This window comes from Grammomys surdaster, unplaced genomic scaffold (genome assembly GCF_004785775.1).
Source record: "Grammomys surdaster isolate TR1022 unplaced genomic scaffold, NIH_TR_1.0 142, whole genome shotgun sequence".
In the NCBI taxonomy this organism is placed as follows: domain Eukaryota; kingdom Metazoa; phylum Chordata; class Mammalia; order Rodentia; family Muridae; genus Grammomys; species Grammomys surdaster.
Window position 1 is genome coordinate 1,663,790 of NW_021604600.1, and position 25,098 is coordinate 1,688,887.

At 40.3% G+C, this 25,098-nt stretch overlaps 2 pseudogenes; one reads left to right on the forward strand and one right to left on the reverse strand.

Annotated features, from left to right (window-relative positions):
• The first annotated feature begins 8,556 nt into the window (after window positions 1-8,556).
• On the forward strand, window positions 8,557-8,834 carry LOC114618526 (annotated as a pseudogene).
• A 1,065-nt stretch (window positions 8,835-9,899) lies between these two features.
• LOC114618455 lies at window positions 9,900-11,243 on the reverse strand (annotated as a pseudogene).
• Between the last annotated feature and the right edge of the window lie 13,855 nt (window positions 11,244-25,098).

Consider the following 25,098-nt stretch of genomic DNA (forward strand, 5'->3'; position numbering starts at 1 on the left):
AAAGGCCAGGAAACAGGAGTGGACAGCCTCATGTGGAACCTACACTTTGCTGAGTGCAGACAAATTGGCAATTGTTAAATGAATAAGATACAATAAAAAATCTTTTTTGAAGACGGGATTGTGGAGAAATCCGAAAGGGTTATCTGATGGATAACTGCCTGGGAGTCTGGGAGAGGGGTGCTCTAGTTAGCCCTTGGAAAGTTGATCACCTGCCTGGACTAACTGGAAAGGGCAATAAAACCAAAAGCTGAATCTAAAATAAATCAATTAATTAAAATTAAAAGGTGCTTATACACAGAACACTCCATGTTCTTAAGACCATTGAGTGAATCACTTTGAAGGCCTTCTTGGCGGTCCTCTGACTCAGAGAAGGCAGAAAGGCTGACGCAATCCTCGGTTCAGTTTCCTGAGGCGCTTGTCTTCCAGAATCCCACTCTATCCACTCAGCACTCCTATTCCACTACCTGAAAACTAATAGTTGGGTGATAAAACCAAAGAAAACAACCAATGTTAGTCGTTGAAAAGTTAGCAGTTATCTTTTGTCTCAAACTTTCATTAAAGATTGAAGAAGAAAGGAAACAGGAAAGGAGTGAATGGGACACATCGGAGAACCTGAGTGCTGCAGCTCTTGACCACGGTGACATCGGATCACCTCTAACCAGGAAGAACGGGAAGCCTGGAGCCCCGCAGTCACCTAGTGTAGACAGCAAAGAGCAGGATGGGTAAGAATGTGGTGATATTATTTTTCTTCTATAAAATTCTAATTTAGGTTAATGTTTATGATTAGCAAACTTTACTTCTTAGATATCTAGGCATTGTGTGAGTTTAAAAACATTAATAATGCATAAGTTTTCTAATCACACTGGTATTTTGTCTAGAAAATAATAATTATACCTGGAAAATGTATAAAAATGATAATTATCACTGTTGTTAAAATGAAATAGGGGGATAATTTTGAATGTAATATTTATTTAAATTTTCCTATATATCATACATTTAACCTTAAATCTCCACCTTTTTTAAAAACAGAGTAAGGGTCCACACCATCATAACCCATGTTGGCTCCTAGTTTAGAGAAGTTTCTTCTACATCAGCCTCCAAAGGGCTGCGATTACAGGTGTGATCTACCACACTCAGATTAACAATTTGACTTGTCCCAGAAAGGGGTCATCTTTCTGGGACAGGAAAATGTTAACTGGTAAAACGCACTCAAGCTTGCCTTAAGGGGCCAGCAAGAGGGCAGAGATGCTTGCAACCAAGCCCTATGACTTTTAATTTCTGAGCCCCGAATGGTGAAAAGATATCCACTATAGTACTTGGACACACACACACACACACACACGACACAAAACGTAAATATGTAAAAACAAAAAAACCTTTAAATGTATTAAGAATATCTGTTATATAACTACATATAACAAGCACTAGTAAACATGTTTAATATAATGTAATGAATACATGAAGAATATATAATATATTAAGGATATTCATGTAAATGATTTATATGTATATACATGAGTAGGTTAAGGATATTTTATATAATTATCATATAAAGTTATAGGTAAAAAGAAGGGACTTCCAACCCTAGACCAAGCAGAGAGGGGCCACCCAGAACCTCCTCTGACTGGCGATCTGAATTCTTGCTTAGGCTGTGAGGCTAAGCACTGCAAGGGAATATAAATAAAAGTTAAAAATATCTCTCTGGGTTCCCTGAGGGACAAGCCTGACTGCATAGGGGTTGATGCCAAAAGTATCCCCTCTCCAGGAAAAAGACTTCGGGATGGGTATGGCCCTCATGCCTCACTGGACAACGACGGGGACCAGAGTCATTACAAGGTCCCCTTCAATTACTGGAGGTCAGGCCTCTATCCCAGCCTTCACAACATTAGAAACACTGCAGTCCTTCTATACTTAGAGAAGGGAGGAGATATCAGGGGCAGCCCTGCTTACAGACTGAAGGCCTAAAATCAGCCATAGGTCTAAAATCAACAATAGGCCTGTCATACATGTATACTAACACCAAGTCTTGGGTCTCTGTGGAAAAACATTGAAACAGATGGCTATAAGCTATTGTAAACAGGCAGCTTTTGTGGAAATTTACAAGCCTGAGTAGTCATAGACCTTGTAAATAGGTAGCCTTGGCAGACAATACCAACTTAGGTAAGGACAAGTGAATCATAGACATAGTCATAGTGAGCTGTCCCCTGAACCTTCACCCAGCCAATACCCTGTTCTGAACGGTATCTGTATTCCTGCTGAACACCCACATTCCAGTGTCATCCCCTTCTCTACATCCTGCCTTTCTGTGTTTATAACCCCTGTGTGAATGAATTACGATTTGAAAAAAATAAATAAATAATTTTTTAAAAAGCTAGTCTTATTAAAAAATAATAAAGTTATAGGTAATATAAATACTTATTAATGAAGAAAATTACTATAGTCATAAAATATTATAGTATAAAGACTTTTTAATGAAATTATCTGGATGTAGCAGCTTATATCTATAATCTTAACATTCAACTGAACCTAGAGGCCATGGATTTGAGGCCAGCCTGTACTACAGGAACAACACATATACACATACACACATGTGTGTGAACATATGAATGGGTGTGCATGCAAAATTAGTTTAGTAGTATGTGGATTACTTCACAATTAAAGTGTATCTAGAGCATTTATTTAATGGTCTATCTTAAGATAGTTTTGTTCAGATACTCGGAACACCTGAGCTATGGAAGAAAGCTGCTTGATTTGCTAGCACATTTATGCAGACAAAATATTCAGACATATAAAATAAATAACATAAAGGAATGCAATCAGATGGTGATAAATCCAGTACTTTACAATAGGTTTCAATACTAAGCTAAAATACATAAAATTGGTCATATTGTTTTAGTTTCATATTCTTAATTTGAGTTGTGTATGTTTTAAAGTGTTTGGTTACCCCTGTAACAAGTGGACCACTATTGTACCAGTGGGCATATTTTGCAGGCAGGTTGCTATTGTAACTTGCAGAGTTTGTAGCTGAGTGAGGCTGATGATTACTCTTGTCCTTGGTAGCCTTACAGAACCTTCCAGCACCATAAATACTCATCAATAAGGGTGAAGCTGTTACTTGAGCACCAGCTTAATTGCTCCATATTCAATGACTTAAGTATGTGATGTCAGCAATAAGGTTTTAGGATCAGAATGCGGAGGGTAACCAATAACATGACCAGTAGGCTGTGATGTGTGGAGGGACCTATGGAATTTCTTTGGCCAGTGACTCAAAAATATGTAACCCACTCTGGTATTTGGGATCTTATTTGGTAACATATAGTGTCTAGTTGAGACATTATCTCCCCATTTTATGGTAGCTCGAATTAAACTTCTTCCACATATTATTATATATTATACATTAATTGAATATTATATGTTATATATTATATTTATTATATATTTATATTATATAATAAGATGTCATATATATGTGTGTGTGTGATCTTCTACAATAGTAGGTTTCCCTAAGACTTTTCAAAGCGTCCTGTTAGTTGTCCCTCCCACAGTCCCTTCTCTATCCTGTCCTCCCATCCATTTAGCCCTCCTATTCCAGTTTCCCCTTTATCCTTTTACAATACTATCTCTTATTTCTCTTTCCTTGAACGAGTCTCTTCTCCCTCCTGGTCCCTTACAAGCTAACTGACCTCTGTAGTTACTCTAAATAAAACACACATATCTAAAGTTTAAAAGGTAATATCCCTATATAAGAGTCACTGGTCCTGAGTGGCCTCACTCAGGATCGTTTCTAGTTCCATCCATTTACCTGAAATGTTTGTAATTTTTTAACAGTTGAATAATATCCCACTGTGTAAATATAGCACATTTTTGCTATCCCTTTATCAAACATTTAAAGCTGTTTTCAATTTCTGACTATTATAAATAGAACAGCAATGAACATGGCTGAGCAAGTGTCTCTGTGGTAGGAAGTAGAGATCTTTGAGTATGTACCCAAGAATGGTGTAGCTAGATCTTGAGGTAGATTGATTTTTCAGCTTTTGGTAGAACTACTGCACTAATCTCCATAGTCACCGTACACGTTGGCACTCTGACCAGCAATGGATGAATGGTCCCCTTTCTCCACACCCTTACTAACATCGGCTGTCATTTGTTTTATTGATCTTGGAAAAGATGAACTCTTAAAGTAGTTTTGATTTGCATTTTCCTAAGGGCTAGGATACTGAACATTTTTTTTAGTGTTTCCTGCTGAGCTCATCTTCTATAATCAAGTCCTCTGGAAACCCTCCCTTGCACTCAGACCAGGATTTCCCTGTGCCAGCTTCTGCATACAGCACCGCATCAGGCCTGTGTGGTGTCTGGTTTTAAGCAGGGAGTATCTATTTCTTCATTTTAGCTGCTACTTTATAATTTTCTGTATATTAATAAGTGAAGTAAGATGGGGGAGATGTGGGGTTCTATAATGCTGTCTTATAACCTCAGTTCATATAATTATTAGAATATATTGTTTTCTATGATTTTTTTTCAAAATTAGTGGTTCCGGCTTGAATATAAAAGAAGAAAAGAAAAACGGACATGTAGAACGGTCTGGAGACTTGGTGAACGAACTGACATCTGAGGAGTCTGAGTCAGTGGCTGGTGGTCTGCCAGCAAAGGATTCTTGGAGTTTAAATGACATGAATCTGAATAAAGGAAGGTAAAAACTGTAAATTCCCCATGAAGGGAGGGGGTGGAGTGACTAGTCTTTCTGGAAATAAAGCAAGTTTACTTTCTGTTTACACTCAAATGCCTTATACAAAATGACTGTAAACTGCCTGTAAGCTTCATGACCAAGAGGAATTAATGGCAACTAAAGAAACAATACAAAAAGAAAATATTATTTGGCTTTTTGTTGTTGTTTGTAGGATTCTTCTATGTTCTTCTTTTTCAGGTCTGCAAAGAGAAAATCAAAGGAAAAACACAAGGTATTGTAAAATTCAAAACCAGATTTTGGTAGCAGAAACACAGCACACCCCACAGAGCCCTGGCCATCCCCCTACAGTGAGTAGCAGCCTAGAGCTCATCACTCCCTGAGAGGAGCCACAGCCTCTCAGCTGCCCATCAGCATCACTGTAACCTGGCAACCACCCACTGCCCACCCTCAGCACTGCCCACCCCAAATCTGGTTCCATGGGCATTCTGTAGGGAGTGGTAGCCTGGGTGGCCTCACAGAAGCTATGTCCAGCTGAACAGACAAGAAGGTCACAGCAGGAAAGACTTGGGAAACAGAATACTTTGTGTTAGATAAGAATATGGCTTCACCAAGAGGAATGACATGGGGGGAGATGCATCTTGACCACTAGGAAGAATCAGCTCAGATAGTCGATTTGCTCTGTAAGAGAAAAGGGTGTGGTGGCAGCAAATTTTCAGGTTCAGATGAAGTTCTAACTGATGGGAGTAGAAATGTCACAGACCTCAACCATTACAGGGCGGTCTACATTCCACCTTCAGAGTCCACCAACAGTGAGATGTGGAAAGGAATGAGCACCACTAAATAAAGCCAGGTTGAACAATGCCAGCAAAGGCCTCACTGCAACAAGGTTCTAGCTTCACTACATGCAGTACTCAGTGAGCGTTGTCAGTGTTAGCAGCCAGGGTGTGCAGAATGAGAGAGGCCATGTTCCTGCTGGGGTCTCCATTTGCTGAGGACAACAGAGGAGGCCTAGGGAGAGGATGAGGGAACTCAGGGAGATGACACTTCAGAGTGGGTCCCACTGTCACTTCAATATCCAACTCAAGTGCCAGAAATCCACGGACTACAAGATGGAAAAGAGACAAAACAGCAGATGGAGCTGAGCAAATACTGCTCGGCCACATCTGCTAGCATAGGGATTAGTCACCCATCCAGCAGAAGGGAGTCAAATTCCAGCATAGCAGATGAACAGATCAGACCTGAAGACCTTAAGTGACTCGTTCTTTATTTACTCGTTTTGTTTATCTGATAGCTAGAGGCACTGCAGTATCTATGCCCACACATGGCTTTTAATCTGCATGCATAGACATACGTGTAGGCAAAACACTCATACACATAAAATAAAAATGAAGGGGAAAAGACATAGAATCTTCTGTATGTAAAGACATTTGTTTAGAAAGAGCGATTAGAACCAGAAGCCGTTGATAAAGCTACCCTTGGACAAACATCAATCCTTTTCAGAGGTGCCCACATTTCTGTTTGGGTGCATTCTTTTTCAGCTGTACAACTCCCCTGCTGTATGCAGGATAACTATCTGAGAATGCTGTGACCTAGTATAGTTTGTTTTACAGATCGGAGGAGAAGTGAATGCTATGGAAGATGCTGATGACATCACTCAGCCATCTGAGTCATGCTCAGAAAACGGTGAGTTGCCTGAACTTTATTACCAGGATGCTGGACTGCTATACAAACAGTGTTTTTTCCTTTTATTGAAAATAGATTATTTTCTCACATAATATATCCTGATTACAGTTTCCCCTCCTTCCACTCTTTTTTTTTTTTTCTAGACAGGGTTTCTCTATGTAGCCCTGGCTGTCCTGGAACTCACTCTGTAGACCAGGCTAGCCTCGAACTCAGAAATCGGCCTGCCTCTGCCTCCCAAGTGCTGGGATTAAAGGCGTGCGCTACTACTGCCCAGCTCTGTCCACTCTTTCTAGATCCTCCCCACCTCCCTTCCTATCTGAATCCACTTCCTTTCTTTCTTTCATTAGAAAACAAACAGGCTTCTAAGGGATAATAAGATATGTGTTCCAAGGTCTCTCACCCTCTATGTGTTGTCTAGCTGAGGGTCTCTACTTATTCCCATCTGCTGCAGGAGGAAGCTTCTCTGATGATGGCTGAGCAAGGCATAGACCTATGTGTATAACAGAATGTCATTAAGAGTCATTTTATTGTTACATGTTTGAGTGTTTGTTTGTCTTTAGAACAGTAGTATTTGATTTTACACTAGGTCCCTGGGCTATTTAGTCTCAGGTTCTCGGTCATCCAAGCAATGTCATGTATGGGTTCCTGTTGGGCTGCACATCTGCCTCGCTGCTAGGGCATTGAAGCACCCCTCAGCTCAGAGGAGGCAGTCTGTGGTTGGGGTCCCAGCCTGTTTTTCCCCTGATGAGAAACAGTGAGATCTGGGATAGATGCTGTGGTTTTCAATCTCCTATGTACCTAGATGCTGGTGGGGACCTCGAGTTGAGAATAGTGGTCCACAAGTCCGTGCTTCCCCTACACAGGCAGGAAGGTGATGGCTGAGCCCAGGAAGCGACAGAATCTGGTCTGGTTCAAAGTGAATGCCAAGAGAACAGAGGGGCTGGAAGAGAGAAAACCTCTGGGGTATTTAGCTGTGGTTCTTTATGATGAAGTCCTCCCTACCAGTTGATCCTTGATGAAGGAGATGGTCCTTGCTTGTCCTAACTGCTTTATTTATAGCAGATGTAGATGCATATATCTTACTCAGGGTGAACCAGGGATTAAATACCTGTTGCAGGAAGGAATGCCCAGGAAGGAAAGCTCATTTGGGGCCTATTTATTTAGATACTCATTAGCATGGAGAACTCCAGGTTTTTATGCTATGTGACCACTTGTCATGGTCCTCTCAGTGGAGTGTCGTAGTTATTTGTTCCTGGACAGATAGAGACCAGCCAGGAGCTGGTTCCACACCTGCCATTCTCATTATGAGATTTCCTGGGGCTTTTGAACCTGCTTCAGCTTTACCAGTTCTTCTGTCTGGTGGCACAGTCCACTTGCCCCACAGGTTCCATCTCATAAAGTGGGCCTTAAGTCAAATCCTATATTGGTTGGTTACTCCCACAAGCTTTGAGCCACCATCGCACTAGTATATTTTGCAGGCAGGACACCACTGTAGATCAGAAGCTTTATGGCTCGGTTGGTGTTTACATGTCTTCTTTGGTACCTTGCAGAGTACTTTCTTACAGCAAAGACGCTAGAGCATAGGGCTGAAGGCTTTATACAGCAACAGCTCAGCCTCCCCATGTTCAGAGAGTTGAGGAGGTTTTGTCTTCAACAATGGGGACTTGCTGTCAGTTTGCGGAGAGTAGCCTATAGTCTTGGCCTTTGTTGTTTGGGGGTTGTCATGGAATCCCTTTAGCCAACAACTCAATTAGATGTAGCACAATCCTGGTACCAGAAGCTTCATTTGGTGACAAGAGTTCTCTAGTTGGGGCTCTGTCTCTCCTATTATCTGGAGAGTTCAGTTAGAACACCTTCATATATGTATATATCTAGGAAGCTGGTGTTTAGAGTCCCCATTGAGGCTGTGCAATGGTGGCACAAGCCTTTAATCCCAGTACCCGGTAGGCAAAGGCAGACAGATCTTTGTGTGTGTGTGTGTGTGTGTGTGTGTGTGTGTGTGTACACAATAATGCAATGCCCTCAGAATCTAGAAGAGGACATTGGACACCCTGGAGCTAGAGTTACAGGTAGTTGAGAGACTCCTAATGTGGTGGCTCACATAAATAAATAAGTCATAAATAGGTGACCTACATACTATCTGGCATGGATGTATTTGCGAGGCCTAGGAAGCACACTCTTCTGGGATGTCCAGGCAGGCAGGCAGGGCTGTGAAGTACTACACCCCAGAAGAGGTTCAGAAACACAAAGACAGCAAGAGCACCTGGCTGGCCCTATACCCAAGATGTATGACTTGAACAGGTTTCTGGAAGAAGTCCTAAGACAGCAAGCCAGGTGTGATGCTATCAAGAACTTTGAGTACGTTGGGCACTCTACTGCTGCAGGAGAACTGTCCAAAATGTACATTATGTAGGGATGTGGGTTCCATCCAGATAACAGGCCCAAGTTAGCCAAGCCCTCAGAAACTCTTTTTTTTAAGATTTATTTATTTATTTTATGTGTGTGAGTAAACTGTAGCTGTCTTCAGATGCACCAGAAGAGGGCATCATATGAATACACTGTAGCTCTCATCAGACACACCAGAAGAGGGCATCAGATCCTATTACAGATGGTTGTGAGCCACCCTGTGGTTGCTGGGAATTGAACTCAGGACCTCTGGAAGAACAGTCAGTGCTCTTAACTGCTGAGCCATCTCTCAAGCCCCAACCCCCAGAAACTCTTATTACTACTGTCCAGTCTAATTTTTGTGTCACAGCCAGAACTCTCTCATTAATGTAGCTAGAGCACTCAAGAGACTACCTCCATTTGTTTCCTGGGCTACTAGCTATATCATCATCTTCTTTTTTTTTTTTTTTTTAGTTGCCAAAGATATCAAAGCATCAGAAAAGGTACTAAGACAGATCAATAAAGTTCTACTCTTAGATGACTTATTTGGTGTAATTGAAAAAATGAATGAAATATAAATGTGCTACCTAATAGTATATAGGGCTTTTATCCATGACTATGTAGGTGCAAACAAAATAACAATGGGCAAAAGACTTAAAGAGATTGTGGACACTTGTCAGAATAAATGATCTTGTGTATTAAAGGCAATGGGCCGGCTAACAATCTTACCAAATACTTTATATCCCAGATTCCCTTCAGTATGGATTCAAGTCCTCAGAAAATGATACGCGAAGCTTTAAATATAGCAATTACATTCATAAGTTTACTCTCCAGTATGTATATGAAAACCTAAAAGTGTTTTCAGAGATAACTCTGATAAGGAAAAGCTTTTCCACATTGTTTACATTCAGAAAAAAATCTCCAATATATTTTTGTTGTTGTTGTTTTTAATTTAGAGATAACTATTGTGAAAAGGCTTTCTCACACTGATTATGTTTGTAGGGTTTCTATCTGGTGAATGTTCTTTTAGGTATTATATGGCTACCATGTGAAAAGGCTTTACCACACTTCTTATTTAGGGTTTCTCTTCAATATATGTTTTTCTATGTATTTGGAGATAACTCTGGACTGCTAAGGCTTTACCTCATTGATTACACTGGTACAATTTCTCTAGACTATATTTTATTTTGTGTTTCTGGAGACAACTCTGTTTTAAAAACGCTTTATTACACAGTAAAGGGTTGCATTCATAGGGTTTCTCTCCAATAAGTAATTCATGTTTTCAAAGAGTATAGAAATGTGCAAAGGCTTTGTCACACTGACTACATTCATAAGGTTTCTCTCCAGCTTGTGTTCTTTTATGTATCTGAAAATAATTGTGAACTCCAAAGGCCTTACTGCATTTATAGGGTTTCTCTCCAGTATAAACTCTTTCATGATTCTGAAAAGTACAGAAAACTGCAAAGACTTTTCCACATTCCTTGCATTCATAGGGTTTTTCTCCAGTGTGTGTTCTTTTATGTTTCTGGAGAGGACCCTGTTGTGAAAAGGCTATACCACATTGATTACATTCATAAGGTTTCTCCACAATATGTGTCCTTTTATGTTTCTGGAGATGATTATGTTGTGAAAAGGCTTTACCACATTCATTACATTCATAGGGTTTCTCTCCAGAATGTGTTCTTTTATGTATTTGGAGAATACTGTGCTGTGAAAGGGCTTTGCCACAATCAGTACATTCATAGGGTTTCTCTCCAGAATGTGTTCTTTTATGATTTCTGAGATGACTGTGTTCTGAAAAGGCTTTACCACATTCATTACATTCGTAGGGTTTCTCTCCTGTATGAGTTCTTTTATGCTTTTGGAGATTACTGTGTATTAGAAAGGCTTTACCACATTCGTTACATTCATAGGGTTTCTCTCCAGTATGTGTCCTTTTATGGTTTTAGAGATGACTTTGTTGTGAAAAGGCTTTACCACATTCATTACTTTCATAGGGTTTCTCTCCAGAATGTGTACTTTTATGCTGTTGGAGAGTACTCTCTTGTGAAAAGGCTTTATCACATTTATCACATTCATAGGGCTTTTCTTCACTATTAGTTCTTTTATGGTTTTGGAGATTACTGCGGTATGAAAAGGCTTTACTACATTCATTACATTCATAGGGTTTCTCTCCAGAACGATTTCTTTCATGCCTTTGAAGACCACTGTGAAGTGTAGAGGCTTTATCACATTGAATGTATTCATAGGATTTCTCTCTGGCAAGACTTCCTTTATGCCTTCCATGTAGTCTAGAATTTTGAAGATGTTCTTCAATATTATTGTCTTCTGATTTATAACCTATAGCAGTGAGGTTCCTGTAGGTCTCCAGCATCACATCTGTGTAGAGATTCTTCTGGGAAGGATCCAGCAAAGCCCATTCTTCTGGAGTGAAGTTAATGTGGACATCATCATATGTCAGTGCATCCATATCGTGCCTTCCAAGCTTGCGCGCTCCCCTCACAGCTCCGGGGAAGCACCTATCATCATCTTCAAAGTTGATCTTTCATGTGCTGTATGTGTTTGGGGTTGTTCCAGGTAGAAATGAAATCTGCACCGTTCACTCCACTGCGGATTGAAGCAGCTTGCAATGGAGTCTCAGAGATGTTTGTGGTTCTCCCAAAATGTTCTTCAACTTCTTCTTAATTGGTTATTGTCTTCCTGTGTTCCTCAGAGTAGCTGTCTCTCCCTGTGGACAATATTCCAGAGCCCATTGCTGATCAAGTTCCCTTAGGTGATAGCAGGCATTTGCTTACAGCATCTATCTGAATTTATAATGGTCCTTTCATTAATCTCTTCTTCCCTGCTAGACTTTAATTTAAACAACAGCAGAATTTCTTCATTCTATCTGCAAACCCTAGTGTCCTGTATTACATATTGTAGGTATCCAGTATGCATTTGTTCAGTGTAGGAATGAGCGAAGTCGACCACTTGACTAACAAACACTCTTAAATTTTATTTCTATATTAGTTCCCCTCTGATACAGGGACTTGAAATGCTGGGATATAGTTCATTCATACAGGCAGGGTAGTATATGGAAAGTACTCATAAAGCAGAAACAGTCAATCGGAAAGAAAGTGGCACAAAATTCCCTTCAGGAACTGCAGTTTGTTAGGTGAAAGGGCCTCCAGGTTGGAGGGAGAACATTCGGCAAAACCAGTACAACATAGAGATATAAAGGTGATCTCTTAAAGGAAAGAAGCCGCTTCCCTTAAGAACTCAGCTGAGAATAAAGCTAGGTGCTGTGGTGAACATCTTTAGCATAGATCTGAGTCTGATGTCATCCAGGCTACACAGCCTAACCCTGGCTCAAAAATCATGTAATAGAGTGAGGTTAGGAAGGGAAACAAGAAGACAGTGCAATGCCAAGAGTGCTTCCCTGAGCAAAATCCTAAGAACAAAGAATCAGATTTGTGTAAGTCAGGATGGCATATATCTGGCAGGAAGTTTCATATCACATGACTTAGTTCAGCATGACAAAGAGCATGAAAGAGCATAGAACAAAAAAAATTAAGAGCTGTCAAGCCACCGTGCATGGTGGAACACGCCTTTAATCCCAGCACTTGGGAGATAGAGATAGGTGAATCCCCGACTGGAGGCCAGCCTGGTCTACAGAGTGAGTTCCAGGACAGCCATAGCCAAGGCTTCACAGAGAAACCTAGGTCGGGGGTGAAGGGGAGAGGCTATCAAGTCACTGTACAGACTGCTTAATTCTATCCCAAAGGGAGCCATGAGGAGGTGCCACTGAGCTCTTCAGGCCATGGTACCTGGCTTGTTTTTTATGTCCCTATTTATTTTCTAAAGAGAAAGAGAACAATGGTGTGGAATTGGATTGGTGGGGAGGACCTGAGAGGAGCTGAGGGAGGGTAAACCATGATCAGAATATATTATGTGAAAAAAATCTATTTTCAATTTTAAAAAAAAAAGTGATCACTGTCTCTCTTTTAGAACCAGACCAGTGTTCTAACATACAACAAACAAAAACCATAAACAAGCCCTGTGAGCTACTCACAAGACAAACTGGAAACATGGAAGGCAACGTGGCAGAAGGAGAGGTGCTGAAAACGGAGCCAGTGAGATCAAGGTTAGAGTACAAAGGCCTGGAAAGGGAAACCGCCATTGTGTAACCCCTGTGGGGTTTTAAATAAGAGAAAACGTCCTAGTTATGAAGAGTGAAATCCTCACAAATACTCTAACAGGATGTTGCCCCTACGTAGTTCCAATAATTAGGTGCATATTTGTGCCTGCTACATAGAGTCTTTTTTTAATTAATTAATTAATAAATATATTTTATGTATATAAATACACCATAGCTATCTTCAGACACATCAGAAGAGGGCATTAGATCCCATTACAGATGGTTGTAAGCCACCATGAAGTTGCTGGGAATTGAACTCAGGTCTTCTGGAAGAGCAGACAGTCCTCTTAGCCGCGGAGCCATCTCTCCAGATCCACATAGAGTCTTGTTACATACTCAGCAATGAGAATCTGGCAGTGCTTTTTATGTGTTTGTTTGTCTGTTTGTTTTGTCTTTTAAGGAAAGGTATAGATGAAACTCAGGCAAGAGAATTGATGGTATAAAGATTACTTAACAGATTTGCTTAAGGAGACATTTAAAGAGGAGAGTTTAGCTAAAGAAGCAGTCCCCCCAAACACCCCAAAGATAAGCAATCTGCCAACCAGGCCTGTTAGAAACAAACAAAATGTATGATTCTTGGATGTAACTGTCTGTTCACCAGGATTGACCAGCCATTGTGCCCATCCCCTAAGAACACGCTCAAGGGTGCCGTGTAGGGTCACAACCGTCATCAAGTTCTGGCCTGCCTTTAAGTTCCATTGTGCTTTTATCAGGAAAAACATAATTCTGCCACATGGGCAGGATGACCCAGGGTAACAACCATTCAAAAAAGAATAACACTGGTGTACTTAAGAAGTAACTCTGGCAATACCTTTCCTGTGTAAACCACTCATCTGTCCACATGGCCAGATTTGCAGCCTCCTATCTCTACCTAAATTCCCCAAAGTGTAACCTAAGGCCAGGACTTAAAGGAAAGTTAAAGATGTTGTTTGTGCACTGCCTCAGCCTAAGGTGTATAAGTCAGTAAAATCTTCAGTTCAAGGCTGACGTTTCCTTGGGCACTAGCCAGAGCCGGGAAAGTTCTTCCCTTCACCTCTAAGTGTATAGCGTGATTTCTCACTGTCTGGCATGTTATTCTTATTACAGCAAAACTCTTTATAGGTTGTTTTCCAATTTTGTAATTATTTACTTTATTGATTTTTAACATAGAATGATTGTCTGATAGCATAGAAGCTTCTTTAAAAATGACGTTAGCCAATAAGCAAGTGGATGGGGTGATGGCTCACGTCCGTAATCTCATCCCTGAGGAGGCCGAGTCAGAAGTGCGATAGACGGTGAAGGCCGGCGTGGCCTACATAGCGTGTTCCGAGTCAGAAGAGTGATAGACGGTGAAGGCCAGCGTGGCCTACATAGTGTGTTCCATCCTGTACTGGGTTATATAGAGTGAGAGCCTGTCTCAAAAAATGAACATAAATAGAAATATTAAGAAGACTTTGATTCATATGTCTAAGTTGTCCTCACAAAATTTACAATCTCACCACAGTGTAAGATGCACTTATTTTCTCAGACTTAAGTTTTAGAACCTCTGCAGCTGTCCTCTTTATTTTCTTATTTCTGGTGTTGGAGACTAAACTTCATCTGTGTTCAGCCAGCACACAATGCTAAGTTACACACCCAGCTATACTTTTGTTCTTCCCCACCCCGCCGTGTGTGTGAGCATTTGCCATCATGTATGTATGCGTACTATATGTGCAGACAGAGAGGCCAGAGGAGGCCTTTGAATCCCCTGGAACTGAAGTTACAGGTAGTTGTGAGCCGCCATTGAGTGCTGGGAACCTAACCCAGATCCTCTGTAAGAGCAGCCAGCATTCCTAAATTCTTAAATTATACTAAATAGACTAGATAACCAATTAATTTATTCAATACGTCTCTCTCGATGATAAAATATACAGCTTTCTATGTTGAAAGGACAGGATGCTTTTTATTACTGAATGAATTGATCTTCTATTGATTTTTAAATTGTTTATTATAGTAAGGTGAATTGAAAGCATTAGGAAAAGGTAACATAAGCTCCCTAATCTTGCCTTGAATTCTAATAATGAGCATACCCATCGTTTGAAAGCTACAGAAGGGGCTCTCTCACATTGTAAATCATGTGGGGGATAAATGTAATGTTGTATAAAAATAAAATTTTATTTCTAGTTAACTCCATATATGTTTGCAAGCAATAACTTTTAGGAATTTACATTACCTGTTTTTATTGGGTGATTATGTATAAAATCATGTCAAATTGTATACAAACAATCATTTTTAATTTGTCAAAACACTGATTAGTTTCAAAACGGCTTTTCCAAAATAGTTGGAGTTTCTCTTAACAGAAACTTACCAGTCAAACATTTTCTTCAGTATTGTCCTCCTAATATACATGAGCTCTGGAAAAGACTAAAGTGAGAGATTGAAAACATGGCATCAAGAGAAAGTATTGAAACACAGAAATTTGATTAGGATGAGCGGGGATATTGACTTGTTGGAATAATGAAACAGCTATTGTAAATCTTGGAGGATGGATGAAGAGTTTAATCACTGCGTCGCCATAAATGGTAATTGGGCCATTTTTATGCCAAAATGCAGGTTTATTACCTTTGTATACAATGATTGATAAACACACAGTTAGAAGTGATAGACATTTTGTTCTTAAAAAATGAATTTTAAGATAAGTATATTTAACCTCAGAGTTGCATTAAAAGAAAAAGAAGAGACAGGAGAAGGTGAAAGGGTGAAGATAGAGTTACCAGGAAAAGATAAGCTTTATCCTGAAGAAGCTGAAAGGCAACACTATGGCATGGCTCTGAGGATCCTGCACCTGAAAGTAAAACAGACTTTGAAGCAGGTAAACCAGTTGCATGCTAGTAACTCTCCTTAATGTGTGTGACTTTACTTCATTACTTACTATATCTCTGATTAATATGCATATATGTGCATGTATCACTGGACAGTATAATCTACATTATTAACCTCCTCTCTCTCTCTCTCTCTCTCTCTCTCTCTCTCTCTCTCTCTCACTCTGGTGTGTGTGTGGGGTGTGTGTGTGTGTGTGTGTGTGTGTGTTCCATTGTTTAACAAAATGTTATTTCAGGGTCTAGATGGATGGCTCAGTGGTTAAGAGCATCCTGTTCTTCCAAAGGACCCAACTTCAGTTCCCAGCTCACACTGCCCATATTGCAACCACCTGTAACTCCAGCTCCAGGGTGTATGATACCCTGTTCTTGTCTCCAGAGCCCCCTGCATATGCATGGCATATAACACACAGTAATGTTTTTATTGAAATCTAAGGAAATGTCACCTTACCCTAAAATGAAATCATGACATTTACACAGAAACAGCTACTGTAAATCTTGGAGGGATGATTTCCCATGATTGCAAACTCCTTGCCACCAGTGATGGGTTTCCTAGCTTGTCACAGCAATTCCACTCCCTCGATATGTTCATGTGGAAGGGCACTTCCTATTTTGCTGTTGCAACTGCTATGGAAGGGAGACACATGCGGCCAGCAGACACCATGTTTTCAACTCCTTAATTCCTTTAGAGAGAAATAATTCCTATTTCAAAACAGAGTTTCTGAAAACAACAGTGCCAGATACATGTTACATACATGCTCCACAGTGAAGACATTCTGGTCCCAGAGTTTTAGGTTCACTCGCACAGAAAGGCTACCAAGTCTCTCAGGAACACAGCTGGGCAGAGGTGGCTCAGTGGTTAAGACTACTTGCTGTTCTTACAGAAGACCAAGGTTCAATTCCCAGCACCCACATGGCAGCTCACAACTGTCTCTAACTCCAGTTCTAAGAGATCCAGTACCCTCTTCTGGCCTCCATGGGCTCCAAGCACAGGCATACATGCATAAAAAACCACCTATGCTTTATTTATTTGGTTTTGGCTTTGGTTTTGATTTTTCTCCAATTGTAAATATTTGAGGTCAGACCTTTTTTTTCCATTTTAGACCTACTGTAAAAGCATAGAAATAGATTACATATATATTATATACCAAAGAAAAAGAAAGTTTTCCTGTTCCGCTCACTGCCTTAGCAGAGAGTTATGTAACGGTTACAATGACTATGGCATGCGGTTTATAGAAACCATTTGAAGGGCAAATTCAGGGTCTCTTAGCGTAGTCCCAATTTCATAATATTTTCATGACCTTAAAGTAAAACTTCATATCCCTTACTGTCACCTCCTCCTAGGTCCTCCATCTGTCCCAGCCCTTCCCCACTGCCATACCAAAACTGCATTGGTTCCTGTTGTTTAATAGGTCTCTGTGTGGCTGTCCCACACACTCGTTTATCAGCTGAAGGGCCTCTGTGCTGCTGCTGCTGCTTGCCTTTATTAGTGATGCTGAGATGGTTTTGTGGATATGTTTTTTTTTCTTTTTTTGCAATTGGGTTTTATCTTTTGAGTTGAATGTGCTGTGTTTACACTCTTCGCTTTTAATCATGCTTCCTTTCTCTCCTGATTTTATCCATCTGTTTTTATTTATTCAGAAGTAGCTCACGATTTACTATTTCATGACAGTTTCTCTGACCCTCTTTACTTTGTATTTGCAGAACAATGAAGTCATTTATTTTGTATGCTTTCTTCATGTGGTCGTTTTGTTTTGCTTTATGCCTTAATCTTGTCAAAGTATGAATTTGCCTAAAGGGGAAATTATGTTTGATAAAGATGCCACTTTTTCTTGAAAACACTGAAAATGTTTTTGCTAAACAGTTGGTAGAGCTTAGGGGTGGAGTTTTAGTGGGTGCCTGCCTAGCATGTGAAGTCCTAGATTACATCCTCAGGGATGAAAAGACAAAACAAACAAAAAAACAGCTGTTAGGATAAAATTAAGTACTGCATACAATACTTATATTCAGACATTGATGTAAGAAGAGTTTTAATCTAAATATATGTGAAAAGCTTAGATATAAAACTTCATCTACCACAGGATTATTTGCCAAATGCTCTTATTTTTCTCATAATGGTAAAAGTGAGATCTACCTTCCCTATAATGGAGGCTGACTTGGGATTTAGATTTGTTGTGATTCATCAACAGAGAGGCTCTCATCAAAGTTCTGATGTGCCACGTCTTGCAAGTGACCCCTAGTAACCACCATCTGCTCATCAGCGTGCTGGCAGACACAGCACATTAGAGCCTTTGCTGTGGATGAGGAGAACCTTTATTCTCAGCTAAGTCCAGCACCTCTGCCACTCACCTCATCTGCACACTCTCTTGCCCCAGAGTTGCAGTTTGTCTTGTTCTGTGTTTTCATCCGACAGAAGATGGTATGAGACCAGCCTCACTCATACTGTTGGTGCTGATGCCAACAGCAGATGTTATCTATGGCTCCCTATGTCTTTGAAATTCTTCTAATTATTTTATGCATATTTTCTAATCTAATCATAAAGACCAGTTTTAGAAGTTGTAATTACCTCTCTTTTACTGATGAGGTAGCAAGGCATAGAAAGCTAATTTGTTCAAGACCTATAGCTATTAGCAACTAGAGCTGGACCTCGGACTCAGGCACTCTGGTGTCTCACTTAGAAGCTGCCTCTCATACTTTCCTTTAGCATCCCGATCTCCCTTAGAGCATCGTATTGCTTTGTAATCATTACTTGCATAACTCTGGTTATTCATCTATATAAATTATTAAAATTATACTTGAGACAGTACTTTTTTTTTTCTCATTTACCAACTTGGTCAATTTGAGTGTCTGAGAAAGTATGGTTTCAAAACCAGAACACCACGTTTCAGTCATAAGACAGGTCAGTGACTCAGATAATGGTGTTTTTAGATTTGGTGGGGATAAGATCCCTCTTGCAATAATTCAGTTAACTCCACAGTGATAGCACAGAAGCTCCTCTCAGCATGCAGACAATGGGATGATGACTGTGTACTAATAAGATTTTAGCATGAAGGGCAGGGGAAGTGATGGTTCAGCAGTAAAGAGCACTTGCTGTTTTTGCAAAGGATCCAGATTCCATTTCCAGCATCCACATAGGGCAGCCCACACTGCCTGTAACTCTAGCTCCAGGGAATCCTATGCCAATTCTGGCTTCCACAGGCACCTTTACACATATGGTGAATTTACACACACTAAAGTACATACATACATACATACATACATACATACATACATACATAAAGAAATATCTTTTAAAATAATTTGAGCATGAAAACATGGTAGGAAGATTTGTGCTAAAGTATTAGTAAAATTTTCTTTTTAATTATTTGTTTTAGTTGCAAGAGGCACAGGATCGACAAAGAGAAGTTGTTCAGAGTTCGCAGAGGATGCAGGACCACTTGCAGAAGTATAACTTAAAGGGGCACACAAAATAACCTGAGGGTTTACAAAGCGAATCATCCCTGTAATATGTAAATCACATGGGTGGAATAAGTACAGCTCTGAGACGATCAGGGACACTTCAGCTTTGTGTTCGCTGGTCTGGGGACACAGTTCAGAAGGATGATGAAGGCGTGCTTTGTATGTGCACAGCCCTGGGTTCAATCTCCCAGTTTGCCTGATAATAGTTCATTTTACCCACAATTAGCACATACTCTAATAAAACACAGCTAGAAAAATTAAATGCCATCTACCTTTCTTTTTTTAAGAATTTAAGTCCTTTGTCATTGTGCAATGTTGTAAACAACATTCATCTGTAAGAGTAATTGTTCTATACAATACATTTCAGGCTTCAGGCTGGATGTTCTGAGGCAGAAGTTCTGGTACAAGAGCAAGGAGAGAAAACTGCAGAGCTTCAGAAGCTGCACACAGGCTTGGTGAGTGAGCCTTCTGCTCACCTTGGTCTCAGGTTTCCTTTCCCTAACAGGAGTGTTGCAGGAGCCCTGAAAAGTCCCACTGAGACAAATTTCCTGCTGTTACTGAAAATCCATAAACTAATGGTTTTGGTAACCTGGCTTAATGCATAGTATTCTTGATAAACAATATTTTTAAGAAAGAATAATTCATATCAAGGTTTTAAAAGTAATTTTATGTTTTATTTTTCAAAGACTAGGGTCAAAGAGGAAAGGCTAAAGAAACTCAACAAAATCACACTCTCTCTGAAGTGTTCTCTGGATCAAACAAAGAATAAAAACAAAGCGTTAGAGACGGAGCTCGTTGAGTAAGATTCAAATGTTTCAAATCTCTCCACTCACAGGCTGTTTCAACTGTGTCGACTGTATTAACATCTAAATAGTAATTCATTTTATAACTGTTTTAACAACCAAAATTTACATTTACTGTGGTTTAAAATTCTCTTCAGAAACCCACAACTCAATCTGAAAATTTGATTGCCAAAATGTATTTGCTCTCTAATGATCCCAAAAACAATATTGATGACTCTGGCTGGACATTCCCTCCTTCCTTCCTTCCTTCCTTCCTTCCTTCCTTCCTTCCTTCCTTTCTTCCTTCCTTCCTTCCTTTCTTTGTTTTCTTTCTTTGTTTTTTTTGTCTTTTTCTTTCTTCCTTTCCTTCCTTCTCTTTTTCTTTCTTCTTTCTATCTCTTTTCTTTCCTTCCTTCCTCTTTCTTCTTTCCTTCTTTCTTAGTTGAGATTTCCTAAATTGTTTCGGTATTTCCCCTCCCCTGTCCCCAGACCCACACACCCCTTTCCTACCCGCTCAGTTTCTCATCCTTTTCTTTTTTTTTTTTTTTTAATTTTTTTATTGGATGTTTTATTTACAATTCATATGTTGTCCCCTTACCCCATCCCCCACCCACCCAGGAACCCCCAATCCCCTCACACCTCCTCCTTCTTCTTTGTGGATGTAACCTCTATCTACCCCCCCACTCCCACCTCCCCACCCTCAAAACTCCCACCCCCTGGGGCGTCCAGCCTTCATGAGGTCAAGGATCTCATCTTCCACTTGTGCCCAGCAGGGCCCTCCACTCTTATATATTCAGCTAAGGCCCTGGATCCCTCCATAAGTGCTCCCAGGCTGGTGGTTTAGACCCTGGGAGCTGTGGTTGGTTGGTATTGTTGCTCTCCTCATGGGGCCACAAATCCTTTCAGCTCCTTCAGTCTTCACTCTAACTCCTCCATTGAGAACCCCATGATCACTTCAATGGCTAGTTGTGAGCATCTGCCTCTGAATATGTCAGACTCTTGAAGACCTCTGAGGAGACATCCATATCAGGCTCTTATCAGCATGCACTTCATCCTTTTCTAACCCATCGACTCTAATTTGTGCTGCCCATCTACTCCTGAATGTACGGCCTCCCGCTGGCGTGGGATTGACTGGCAGGGTCCACAGGGTTCAAGAAAACTGACTCTTCTCTCCTAGCAGCGATTAATTGTGAATAGCTCTTCGGCTAGAGGTGGGGCTTCATGTCTTCCTCCCTTGGCCCTTGCTGAGACGGGGGTGGCTTGAGCTTGCACAGAGCTTGTACATGCTGTCAGAATCACTGTGAGTTCATTATATGCAGTTGTCCTGTTGCACGACCACTGTTTTTTTTTTCTTTCTCTTTTCTTTTTCTCTCTCTTTTTTTCCTGTTTTATTTATTTTTTTATATTTTATTTTTTTTATTGGATGTTTTATTTACATTTCATATGTTACCCCCTTACCCCATTTCCCGCCCCTCCCCCACCCAGGAACCCCCTATCCCATCACCCTTCCTCCTGCTTCTCTGCGGATGTGCCCCTACCTACTCCCCCATTCCCCCCTTCCCACCCTCAAATTCCCACCCACTGGGGCGTCCAGCCTTCATGAGACCAAGGATCTCTTCTCCCACCTATGCCCGACAGGGTCATCCTCCCTTACATATACAGCTGGAGCCATGGATCCCTCCCTAAGTGCTCCCAGGCTAGTGGTTTAGACCCTGGGAGCTCTGGTTGGTTGGTATTGTTGCTCTCCTCATGGAGCTGCAAACCCTTTCAGCTCTTACAGTCTTCACTCTGACTCCTCCACTAGGAACCCCATGATCAGTTCAATGGTTAGCTGTAAGCATCTGCCTCTGAATATGTCAGACTCTTGCAGAACTCTAAGGAGACAGCTATATCAGGCTCTTGTCAGCATGCACTTCCTGACTTCCACATCAGCATCTACCTTTGGTGACTGCACATGGGATGGATACTCAGGTGGAATGGTCTTCAGACAGCCCCTCCTTCAGTTTCTGTACCTCACTTTGTCTCCATATTTGCTCCCTTGAGTATTTTGCTACTCCTTCTATGAAGGACCGAAGCACCCCCACTTGGTCTTCCTTCTTCATGAGCTTCATGTGGTCTGTGAGTTGAATCTTGGGTATTTCAAGGTTCTGGGCTAATATCCAATAATCAGTGAGTGAATACCATGTTTGTTCTTTTGTGATTGGCTTACCTCAGTCAGGATGATATTTTCTAGTTCCATCCATTTACCTAAGAATTTCTCAAGTTCATTGTCTTTAATAGCTGAGTTGCTGTCATTCACAGCTTCCAGCCCTTTCTTTGTCTCTGCTCCTCCTTTCACAATGGTCCCTGAGCCTCGGGAAGAAGAGTGAGGACAGTTTTTCTTCCTTTTCTTCTTCTGGTAGCATCTTTCATTCAGCATTGAAGCATCCTCCTGGCTAAAACAGTTAACAAAATTATCTTTAGGTTTTATTTTCTTTCTGCTTTTCTCTTTTCAATTATGATAACATGCACTCATGATTCTTTTCCATGGATGTCACCCATTTATGGGGCATACATGTTGTTAAACTTGTTATATATATACGGAAATCTGTATATATATATATATATATATATATATACAGAAATCTGTATATATGTATATATACACACATACAACTAAAATATAGTCACCCTGGTTATCTGCATAAGTTTGGTTTTAGGACCCTCCCCAGAAATACCAAAATCTATGGGTAATCCACTCTCATATCTAAAGTGGTGTATATTTGCATATAGTTCACACATATCCGCATTCTTCTTCTTTACTTTAATTACTGATCTCTAGATTATTCCTAATTATTAATAATTAGTTAGTACTTCATAATATAATACTAAAGTAGGTATTAGCAGTTAAAACAATTGTGTATATGCTTATAGTATTTATTCATTATCTACCATAAATACCATAAAATTTTTCTTCATAATATTTACCTAAGATTGTAATTTTATTAGAATACTTTCAATAATTGAAGTTGAAGCAAATAAGAGGTCATAATATATAGATTTATTTTAAAAGAAATAATGTATGTAAAATTTGCTAGCAAATACTATCCATCTGAAAAATTGTTAAGCATTTACTCTTTAAAAAACTTTCCATACTGACTGTATGCTTTTGCAGAATAAAGAAACACTTAGGAGTAATGAGAAAGAAATTGAATGACCATGAAAAAGGAGAATTTAGTTGCCATGGAAATTTAAAAACTAAAGAACTTGAAGTGAATGTTTCAGTGAATATGTTAAAAAATGAGGTAATTTTAATTTGTTTGGAGACCCCTAAATATTCATAGTTGGTGTCAGTGAAATTTTAATTTTTTTCCGTTGAAAGGGTAGACTGTTGAACTCAAAATGGTATGTAAGCCAAGCAGTACACATCATCACAAACCACTAAATCTTAAATAGCATCCATTTTATTTGATAGCTGTTTTTGGAATATAACTAACATACCTATTGGTCCAATTATTTAATGGATGCAGGTCAGAAGCATTTGATATGATTGCAAGTGTTTTGCAAGCACCACCTCAGTTGGGGACAGCTCTCACCATCCTATAAAGGAGGCACAGACCCCGCAGGCATCACCCATCCCTCTTCCTGATCAGCCTTAGAGAACCCCTGACCAACTGTATTCCCATCATCTTGCCTGTCATGTACATTTCATACCAAGGATCACAGAGTCTTACTCTAGGTTCTTTTTTCCTTTTGCTTTGCATTGTGTTTTCAGTGTTCATGGCTGTTGTAACCCTACCAATAAGCCAATCAAAGAGATAAGTAGTGAAAACAGACAGGACATTGGATCAGTGGTCACACTAAGGAGAGGAACAGATAAAAGTCCACGTGACCCAAGTTCATCTTCAGGCTAGTGACATGACCTTTAAGTGCAACAGTCCTATCAAAGATGTTTCAGGTCTTGTCCAGCAAGGTGTTTGTTACTGCTATCACTGCTGGGGCGATTGTTCTGGTCCCTATAAGATAATTACTCCTGTTCCAGGGTGTAACCTCACCATGCTAGGTAGCTGCCTCCAGCTTGTAAGGCTATCCTGGTCTTAGAATCAAGATGGCCACAGATTTAAGGTAATGACTTAAAAGACATTTGTGGGTGATTAAGAAGTTAGTGAAGTTAACCAGGAGATAAACAGAACAAGGCGTTTCTGTCTGGCGTTTGACTGTTTGGAGACAAGCCTTGCCTGTTATAGTGAGTTGATCCTGAACTCATTACATAACCAAGCCTGTCTTTGAATTGGTGGCAGTCCTCCTGCCTAAGCTTCCAAAATGCGCCTTATTCCCTAGACATCTCTACAGCACTGAGGAGATGACACCCCTTTGTCTGACTTACAAGATGGGTCCAAGTCCTTTTGGCAAAAGCAGCTTCAAAGAGCATGATATAGTGAAAGATATTGGAACTTAACTCCTTCCTGTCACTAAGTAGTATCATCCTACTAATGCATAGTGTGAATATACTATACATTCTATTCACTGCTCAGTTGATGGGCCTTTAAACTGTTTCTACTTCAGGCCTCGGTGACTAATGCTGCATGGACCTACATACACAAGCTTTTGTGTTTGCATGTTTTAAGCTTCCTTTCATGAATTTTCAGTCACTAGCTGCGTCATGTGGTACCCCTGCTCAGTCTTTTGAGGTGTCAATATGTCCCAAGGCGACAGCACTGAATGCTAGTTGCAGTTTTCTCCATGCCCTTGCCCATGCTCTTGCTCCACCATTTCAAGTGAAAACCTTTCCAGCCTAGTGATATGAAGAATACACCATGGAGGTTTCCTTTTGCACAATGTACTAAGAGGATGATGGCATGGGCACATGCCTTTACATGCACTTATTAGTGGTTCGTATATTTCCTTGCAGAAGGAACTATTTACATCCTTTCTCTGATATGGGAGAAACTGAGAGTAGTGAATTGCTGTTCTAAAGGACCTACTAAATTTCTCAGGAAATATTAAGTTACACAAAGTAAAGTTTAGCTAAAGTAGTGCCCCATTTTCTTATCAGGAAGAGCATACAGAACAGCTCAGCAGACAGAACTAACCCTGGCTGACAACTGC